General features: G+C 45.6%; 1 long non-coding RNA gene across 1 annotated transcript in view; it reads left to right on the top strand.

The window, feature by feature from the left end:
• Positions 1–10,480, top strand: part of LOC109551548 (uncharacterized) — a 55,551-nt gene that overhangs the window by 19,861 nt on the left and 25,210 nt on the right. Inside the window, exon 2 of the long non-coding RNA XR_002178344.3 lies at positions 364–598. This is a non-coding gene — a long non-coding RNA (uncharacterized lncRNA). The remainder of the gene's footprint in view (positions 1–363; positions 599–10,480) is intronic.

Here is a 10,480-nt window from a genome sequence, read left to right as displayed (position 1 = left end):
CTTGGCCAGATATTAACATCTTCCCAGCTAACAGAAAGGAGACTGATACTCAGAACAAATAAGTTCGCAAAGCTAGGAGGTAGCAAAGGGTTGGAGTCCAGGCAAGCTAACCCAACAGCCATAAGTACTACATTATCCCGAGAGAAAGAGAAGCAGCAGGAATGAGAGTCCAGATGTAAGAAAGATGAGAGTGAGAGAAAGTTCAAGATTAGTTGATAACGTTAATTACCAAAGGTGCCTTGGACTGACAGTAAAGATTCCCCAAGTCGACGAAACAAATAGGTCTTTATATCCTGGACAGTAAGGGAGGATTTAGGGTTTCCTGGAACTAATCATGTTTTGATACAATCTCCCCGCCTAAAGATATGCAGAAGCCATCTCTGAGAAGACTTACAAGGTACTAGAGAATCATGAAATCTGAAATGAATCCTGAGGCGTGTGATGTCAGAAAGATGGCAGAATAGGAAATTTCTACTGTCATCCCCTCACAGAATGTTGATTTGACAATCACGCATGGACAAAAGTACCTTTTTGGGAGTCCAGGAGTCCAGCGGAGAAGGTCCAACAGAAAAATCTGAGCCTGGATGCATTGAAAAGGGTAAGAAGAATGGTTTCTTCTCCTTCACCTGCATCACTTCTCCCCCAAGGTGGCACAGCTTAGTGCCAAGAGAGACCCCCTTGGGCTGCATTTCTCTCCCAGGGAAAAGTGACAGTGTGTGAGTGAGCACCCAGCTTCCCGAGCTGTGCGGGATGCTGCTCAAGGGGCCCACTTCCTTCTCACCCCACCCAGAATACTGAGGTGATTTGCACAGTTGAGGAGTTGGGAGGGGCTGGGAGCACAGCAACTAGGACTCAGAACTCATCAAAAGGTTGCTGCTAAGTGCTTTGCAGTTCATCCTATTAAATGCTTTGTGCCCTCCGTCAGGAAGCTCCCCCACAAGCCAGTGGGGACACCTCACTTGTGGTCCACCTAACTGGCCCATGGGCACCTCTAACGTTCTGTGCACTTCAACCTCCTCTCCCCGCATGGCCAGCTCCTGGCACATGCTCCCATGGATGGTGAGCGCAAGACTTTGCAGACGGCTGTGTGATTGGGAGAAAGCCCACAAACTTGAGTGCTTCAGGGCACTGCTCTAGAGAGAACTGGGAGGCTCTTAGAACCCGGCCAAGTCTCCACCAAAAACTGTTAGAGCTAGTCAACAAACTCAGGAGAATTGGAGGATACACAATCAACATACAAAAATCACTTTCATTTCTGTATACCAGCAACAGAATAGCTGAAAAAGAAATTAAGAAAACATTCCCACTTAAAATACTTAGGAATACATTTAACCATGTGGGCTAGAGACCTGTACACAGAAAACTATAAGACTTCGACGAAATAAACTGAATAAGACACAAACAAATGGAAACATATTCCATATTCGTGGATTGAAAGGACTAATGTTGTTAAACTGTCCATACTATCCAAAGCGATCTATAGATTCATATCAAAATTCCAGTGGCATTTTTCATAGAAATTGAAAAAAATTCTGAAATTCATGTGGGACCACAAAAGACTCCAAATGGCCAAAGCAGTCTTGAGAAAGAAGAATGATGCTGGAGGCATCACAATTCCTGATTTTAAACTACATTTCAAAACCACAGTAATCAAAACAGTATGGTACTGGCATAAAAACTCACACCTAGGTGGATGGAACAGAATAGAGAGCCCAGAAATAAACCCATGTCAACTAATCTTTGACAAGGGTGCCAGGAACATACAGTGGGGCAAGGACAGTCTGTTCAATAAATGGTGTTGGGGAAATTAGATATCCTTATGTAAAATAATGAAACTATCCTTATCTTAAACCACTCACAAAAATTAATGGAAAATGGATCAAAGCCTTAAATGTAAGACCTGAAACTGTAAAGCTCTTAGAAGAAAATATAAAGAAAAAGCTCCTTGACATAAGGTCTTGGAAATGATTTTTTGGATATGACATCAAAAGCACAGGGAAGAAAAGAAAAATAAACAAGTGGGACTACATAAGCTGAAAAGCTTCTGTACAGCAAAGGAAATTATCAACAAAATGAAAAGGCAACCTATAGAATGGGAGAAAACATTTGCAAATCATATATCTGATATGAGGTTGATATCCAAAATATGTAAGGAACCCATAGAACTCAGTAGCAAAAACACCACAAATAATCTGATGAAAAAATGGGCAGAGGACCTGAATAGACATTTTTCAAAGAAGGCATATAGATGACCAACAAGTACATGGAAACATGCTCAACATCACTAAACATCAGGAAAACGCAAATCAAAACCACAACGAGATATCACCTCACACTTGTTAGGATGGTTATTATCAAAAGAGATATATATGGAACCTAAAAAAAAAAGTGGTACTGATGAACCTAGTTGCAGGGCAGGAATAAAGAGGTAGACATAGAGAATGGACTTGGGGACATGGGGTGGGAGGGGGAAGCTGGGTGAAGTGAGAGTAGCATCAACGTTTATACACTACCGAATGTAAAATAGTTGACTGGTGGGAAGCAGCAGCATAGCACAGGGAGATCAGCTCAGTGCTTTGTGATGACCTAGAGGGGTGGGATAGGGAGGATGGGAGGGAGGCTCAAGAGGGAGGGGATATGGGGACATGTGTATGCACATGGCTGATTCACTTTGTTGTGTAACAGAAACTAACACAGTATTATGAAGCAATTATACTCCAATTAAGATCTATTAAAAAATAATAAAAAGACCAGAAAACTGACAAGAGATAACAAATTTTTGCAAGGATATGGAGAAAAGGGAACCCTTGTGCACTGTTGGGGGGAATGAAAGTTGGTACAGCGATTATGGAAAACAATGTGGAGGTTCCTGAAAAAACACAAAAGAGAATTCCCATACGATCCAGCAAGTCTGCTTCTGGGTATACATCCAAAGGAAAGGGAATCAACGTCTCGAAGCACTCTCATATTCACTGTGGCATTATTCACAATAGCCAAGATATGGAAACAACCTAAGTGTCTTTTGACAGATTAATGAATAAAGGAAATGTGATATATATTTATATATATATCACAATTATACATACACACACACACCATAGAATATTATTCAGCCATAAAAAGAAGGAAACCTTGCCATTTGTGACAACATGGATGAACCTGGGGGACATTATGTTCAGTGAAATAAGCCAGAAACAGAAAGACACATACTGTATGATCTCACTCATGTGTGGAATCTTAAAAAAAAAGTTGTAGAAACACAGGGTAGAGTGTTGATTGACAGGGGTTGGCGGGTGGAAATGGGGAGATGTTGGTCAAAGTGTACAAACTTTCAGTTATAAAACGAATAAGTTCTGGGGATGATGTGCGGCATGGTGACTATAGTTAACAACACTGTATTGTGTTTTTTTTTTGTTGTTGTTGTTGTTTTTTGCGGTACGCGGGCCTCTCACTGCTGTGGCCTCTCCCGTTGCGGAGCACAGGCTCCGGACGCGCAGGCCCAGTGGCCACGGCTCACGGGCCCAGCCGCTCCGCGGCATGTGGGGTCTTCCCGGACCGGTCCCCCGCATCGGCAGGCGGACTCTTAACCACTGTGCCACCGGGGAAGCCCTGTATTGTATATTTGAAATACGCTAAGAGAATAGCTCTTAAGCGTTGTCACCACACACACACACCATGGTAACTGTGTGAGCTAACAGATGTGTTAATCAACTTAATTGTGGTAATCATTTCACAATGTATACATATATCTATTATGCTGTATACTTTACAATTGTACTCGTCATTTATACCTCTGTAAAACTGGAAAAAATAAAAACCAATCGTGAATCCGAAGGTAGTGAGAGGAAGGGTGGTAGCTGGTGTGACTTCCTCCCCGACGCCACCTCTAGCTTGTGGGTGAGCCTCCTGAGGCGAGCTAGTAATCTAGTATTAGACTGACGAATGTGAAAAGTACATTATAACACTTTACTAAGAAGCATGAGCCGTTGTCCTGCCTTCAGAGAGTCGTGGGGAGACAGAGGTCACAGGGTAGGGGGAGGCACAACCTTAGAAAGGACAGGCCAGCTCAAACTCGCAATTTTATTTTTGTGAATCGATTAATGTCCAGGAGAAACACTTATCTATAGAAAGAATGTTTTTCTAACTGCTCCCATTAGAGACTGAAGATCCTTCTAGTGCTCCTATTCTGCGATTCTGAGAGCTAAAAAGAACGAGTGTGTGTGTGTGTGTGTGTGCGCGTGCGCGTGCGTGTGTGCGTGCGCGCGAGATGCGTGTGTATGTGTAGATATAGAGTGAAATCCGCACCTTCTCCAGGGCCTGGTGGAATAGTGGAGATGATGTGGAAACAGCTAAGGAGCTGTAAGAGCTGGTGGCGGGTGAAGGTGAGGGCAGTGGTATATGTGTATATTTTTAGAAAGAGGGAGAGAGAATTCCTTTGTTGGGGCTTGGAATCCCTGGACAGCGCTTCACCTTCAGTGATGTGTCTTTTCTTCTTCCTTTACTTGGGGCTGGGCAGGCACCTGACAGCCTGACCCCAGGGCTCTGCAGAGAGGCTGAGAAATGCTTGTCCAGGCACAGGTGAAGTAGGATGTTTCTGGAAGAGCCGGCTCCTTTATTTCACACTAGACTCTGGTGACTGGTGGATTGAATGAGGCAGAGCATGGGAATAGTCGAGCTCAGCGCTGACACGTAAGCCTGCAGTACCGGACAGCTCTTAATAGTGCGATAGAGACAGGGCTGGAATCTGAGCCTGACTCTTGCCCTGCATCCCTGTCGGCCTCTCCCCACGGCACACGCCCACACGCCGCTCCTTTCATCCTCCTGGGCTCCCCATGTCTGCGATCAGGACTGCCCTGCACGCATCTGAATGAAAATGAATAACAATACAGGTTAGATCACAGGGCTGGGGGAGCCTGAATAGGGGTCCTGAGGCTTCACTGGCTCAGCGTGAAAACTTGGCCTGTCTTTTGCAGCCCAGAAGCTGGAGGGATAATGGACTTAAAGTGGTGCCTTCTCTCAGGCTAATTAGAAAGTCAGCAAGCCAGGGCCCTGGGATTCCCTGTGCTCCTCCCCATGAAGGGGAAGCAGCTCCTGACCCTCGGGGCGCTGAGCAGGGAGGCGGTGCTGGCAGGGAAAGCGCCAGGTGCAGCAGGGGGCAGACCCCGGGTCACCCGCTGCAGCTGCGCAGACTGCCTGCTAACCTCCCGCAAGTTACTTTGCCTCTTGCAGGCTTCGTTTTTCCCCCGTTAGAGCAGGGATGATACTTTGCAGATTAATCCTTTGTCAGTTGCTTCGTTTGCAAATATTTTCTCCCATTCTGAGGTTTGTCTTTTCGTCGTCTTTATGGTTTCCTTTGCTGTGCAAAAGCTTTGAAGTTTCATTAGGTCCCATTTGTTTATTTTTGTTTTTATTTCCATTTCTCTAGGAGGTGGATCAAAAAGGATCTTGCTGTGACTTATGTCATAGAGTGTTCTGCCTATGTTTTCCTCTAAGCGTTTGATAGTGTCTGGCCTTACATTTAGGTCTTTAATCCATTTTGAGTTTATTTTTGTGTATGGTGTTAGGGAGTGTTCTAATTTCATTCTTTTACATGTAGCTGTCCAGTTTTCCCAGCACCACTTATTGAAGAGGCTGTCTTTTCTCCACTGTATATTCTTGCCTCCTTTATCAAAGATAAGGTGACCATATGTGCGTGGGTTTATCTCTGGGCTTTCTATCCTGTTTGCTCAACATCTCTAATCATTAGAGAAATGTAAATCAAAACTACAATGAGGTATCACCTCACACCAGTCAGAATGGCCATCATCAAAAAACCTACAAACAATAAATGCTGGAGAGGGTGTGGAGAAAAGGGAACCCTCTTGCACTGTTGGTGGGAGTGTAAATTGATACAGCCACTATGGAGAACAGTATGGAGGTTCCTTAAAAAACTACAAATAGAACTACCATTCGACCCAGCAATCCCACTACTGGGCATATATCCTGAGAAAACCATAATTCAAAAAGAGTCATGTACCACAGTGTTCATTGCAGCTCTATTTACAATAGCCGGGACGTGGAAGCAACCTAAGTGTCCATCGACAGAGGTATGGATAAAGAAGATGTGGCACATATATACAATGTAATATTACTCAGCCATAAAAAGAAACGAAACTGAGTTATTTGTAGTGTGGTGGATGGACCTAGAGTCTGTCATACAGAGTGAAGTAAGTCAGAAAGGAAAAAACAAATACCGTATGCTAACACATATATATGGAATCTAAGGAAAAAAAAAAGGTTCTGAAGAACCTAGGGGCAGGATGAGAATAAAGATGCAGACATGGAGAATGGACTTGAGAACACGGGGAGGGGGAAGGGTAAGCTGGGACGAAGTGAGAGAGTGGCATGGACATATATACACTACCAAATGTAAAATAGATAGCTAGTGGGAAGCAGCCGCATAGCACAGGGAGAGCTTTGTGACCACCTAGAGGGGTGGGATAGGGAGGATGGGAGACACAAGAGGGAGGAGATATGGGGATATATGTATATGTAGTTGATTCACTTTGTTATACAGCAGAAACTAACCCACCATTGGAAAGCAATTATACTCCAGTAAAGATGTTTAAACAAACAAACAGGGATAATAAATATTTGCAGGGTGGCCATGAAGAAACAAGGCAGCACCTGCATGGTGCCTAGAGCACTGGGGGCTGGGTGAGGGGCATGTGGGGTTGTGGGTTCTCTTGTTGCCCCCAGTGTGAGCTACCATGGTAGAGAAGACAGGGTGAGTATCCCTCTCATGAGGAATTGGAATGCAGAGTTTGCAGGGTTTAGAAGATGCTGCCTGGGACCATGCTTTAGAAGGAAACGAAGATTCCTTCTAGGTTTCATGAATCAGAAAAAACAGAGAAGGCAGGACATGTCCTGGCCCTCGAAGGACAGGTAGGGTTTTCGGGAGAAGCATCATAGGGGAAGGAGGTGGCTGAGCAAATCCTCAATGGAGGGAACGTGCTGTTTTCAGTGGTCGGTGAGGAAACCAGCCAAGTGGGAACAGAGAGTTGACCCAGGTGGGAGGGGATGTTGGCACCTCATCTTCCTCCTTGTCATCTCGTCACACCTCACTGAAACGACTTGTTGAAGTCTCTGTTCTCCCGGCCAGGTTGTAAGCACATGAGAGCAGAGACTGTGCCTAACCTAGCTCACCCTGACCTGTATCTCTAGGGCCTGGCACTGACTAGATGCTCAATGTATATATCAAATGAATGAATGAATGAGGCCATGGGTGGACGTATTGGGAAAGGTAGGTTATGTTTGGGTTGGGGAGGGTCTGGGCTAGAACCGAGAACCCACTGAAAGTTTTGAAGGAGGATGTATCTGTCTGAAGGGGGTGTTTTAGGAAGGAGTAACCTGAGAGCCCATGGAAGATGGGTTGAAGGGTGGAGGATTTGTAGGTGAGATGGAGGCCAGTGAGGAGGCAGTGGGATCCTGAAGGCATCAGATGGTGGGTCCTAGACTCATCCGTTCCCAGTGGTGATGAGACAGGAAAGTAGGTGTGATCAGATGAGTTAAACAAGTGCTCCACAGAAAGTTTCACCCTGTGGCCTCTTCTGATGGTTCCTGGAATTCTTAAGATTCTGCGTCTATTTTCCCTCTCCAGAATAATAATAATAGTAAAGGTCCTAAAATTTTCAAACAGTTAAGAAAAAGAGGGAAAAAGCCACAACTTCCCACTGTTTGCCCATGTGGCTTGGCCATGGAATAGGTGGCGGAAAGTCAGCCCAAGGAGGGGACAGGGTGCGGTGGGTGCAGGGTCTGGATGGTGAGAGGGCTGGGCCAGAGCACAGAGCTGAGGGCCTCGGCACTGTGGCTGCTGGATTCTCTGCTTTGGAGAAGGTGGAAATTCCTAACTTTCCTAGTGTGGAGTGAGAGAGGAGGAGGAGGAAACATAATAACTTTAATTTCCTGCCCAGTTAAAAACCTTGATTTAGGCTTTGTGGAGTGATCCTACACAGTGTTCTAAAGATTTTATAAATTCCTCTCTAGGGATAAGCCTCCAGGGAGAACATGCCCCAAGGGACTACTCCTTTTTGAAGAACAGGCCTAGAGCGGAGGGTTAAAACTTCCTCAGAAATGCAAACAATCCTCTTCAGATTAAAGGCCTTTAGCAAGTGGCTTATATTTTGCCTTGTTGCAGCTTCAGGTGTTCAAAGACCAGTGGTTGGAAAAGATCTACCTTCAAGGGTATAAGCAGACAGAAGAGCCTGACATTTCCAATTTCCATCTCAGAAAGGACATCAAGAACTGGGTCCTGGATGGGAAGAAAGCGTCGTTTTCTAAGCCTTGAATCTTCACATTTGTAGTTTTTGTTACACCTGGTTTGTTTCTGGGCATGATGAGTAGAAAAGCATTGCAGACTAAATAAGCCTGAATGCCTGTCTTCAGCGCAGCAAGCGGGGGAGGCTGGGCCTCTCTTCAGCCAGGCTTGGGAGCGGAAGAACCACAGGGGACCAAGAGGTGGGACGGTCACAAGCGGGGAGAAAAGCCAGACAGTCTTGAAGCCTTTGTCAGTGAAGGAAAAGGAGGGCGTCCTAGTTAGAAGCTGTAATAGTTAATACTGTGTGTCAGCTTGGCTGGGCCACAGGGCCCAGATATGTGTTTGAACAGTATTCTGGATGCTTCCGGGAGGGTGTTTTTGGATGAGATTAACATTTAAATGGGTGGATAAATGTTTGAATAAAGCAGTTTGCCCTCCATAATGCGGGTGGGCCTTATTCAGTCAGTTGAAGGCCTGGATAGAGCCACCCCTGAGCAAGAAGAAATTCTGCTAGCAGATAGCTTCAGGCTCAGACTGCAGCACCGGCTCTTTTCTTGGCCTCCAACCTGCCGGCCTATCCTGCAAATAGTGAACTTGCAGGTCTCCATAATCTTGGGAGACAATATGCCTCAAAATAAGTCTCTCTCTCTTTCCATGTATATATACATACACATCCATCCTATTAGTTCCGCTTCCCCACTGAGTGCCCCTGACTAACTCTGTTCATCACTCCTGCTCGCTTTGATCATCTGTGCTATTAGCAAACTCGGATGAGCTCAAGCCATAGACGGTTCCAAGTATGCTGAAAATTCAGAGAAAAGTCTGCGACATTTATTAGAGGATGTTTGAACGTTATTTAGAGAATGAAGGACATGATGATACTTGCCAAATGGCATTCCTTTGGCTCAACATTAGAAAACAGATATGGAACAGAGGGCAAAACATTAGAACAACATTTCTATTCAATAATAAACTTCACTTTGAAGTAGATGGTTAACCCTGAGTATTCTAGTTAGTCTCAGTGTCCTGGTTCAGCAGAGCTTCGGCCAGTTAACGCTCCCGACTTGTGCAACGCAATACATAGCTTTATGCTTTGGAGCGTGCTTGCTGAATTGAGTGAATGTCCTGACAGTTCAGGGGAGCAGGGACTGTGGCTGGACAGAGTGGTGGGGAGAGACTGCTGAAGCATGTTCAGTGGGGGAGACAGAGCACGTGTCTTTCTGGCCGGACACTCTGCCTTTCTGAGAAACAGAGGGCTGTGGCCAGAGGAGCATCACTTCGAAGCAGGTCACCATGAGCACGAGAACAGTACAAGTCGTGACTGCACCTGAGGCCACCGGTCTGAGAGCCGGTCTTGGCTCCACCACTTTTAGGGTTGAAAGTAAACGTTGGGCTAATAGGTTAGTCTTGAATCCTGACATTATCCCACGGTGGAGAGAAGGGGCAGAGAGAAATTTCTTGCCAAAATAAGGAAGACCATTTCAGACATGTTCATTGTAATGACACAGCCTTAGAACACTGTTCAAATGCTAGGAGAGAAGATGGACTGCTAGGCAGTGAGGTTTTAGTGGAAGGAAGGTGGACCTCGTGTCCATAAACACTGGCCTTGCCAAACTCCTCACTAAACTCCTGAAAGGCCTCGTTCTCTCCCCGGTCTGAGTCTTACCACATCTTTGCTGCAGACTACTACCAACCTACCTCCCCCTTGAGCATTGGGTCTCTATCTGGAAGAAGCGTTTCTTGCTCCTCCTGTGTGCCACCTCAGCCCTGTTGCTGGCTTTTCTCAGCCCTTTTCATGTAGAATTAGTGCCTCCTAGACGCTGTGGTCCTTGAGGGAAGGACTGTGACTTTTGCACGGTTATATGTCCAGTGTCTTGAGGAGGGCCTGCCACGGTGTACCTGGCTCCCTTTCCTTCTCCCTAAAGTTTGACCTTGCCCCAGACCCCTGTATCCAATTCACTTCTAAAGCAGGGCTCTACAGGGCTTATCTATTCTCATCTAGCTGATCCGGTTATTGGACCTGCTTTGACCATAAAACCCTACTTCTCACATTTATTCCTTATTATTATATAGTCCCCAGTTCTTCCAGAGCATGGATTGCCTTTCTTTGGGCCTCAGCTTCCTTTAACTGTATCAGATACCTGGAACTAAGTCTCCCCAGCTCTGAGAGTAACGGAGGTTGGT

This window comes from Tursiops truncatus, chromosome 10 (genome assembly GCF_011762595.2).
Source record: "Tursiops truncatus isolate mTurTru1 chromosome 10, mTurTru1.mat.Y, whole genome shotgun sequence".
Taxonomy (NCBI): domain Eukaryota; kingdom Metazoa; phylum Chordata; class Mammalia; order Artiodactyla; family Delphinidae; genus Tursiops; species Tursiops truncatus.
The sequence above is the reverse complement of the archived record's forward strand: the minus strand, read 5'-3'. Positions and strand labels throughout refer to the sequence as shown.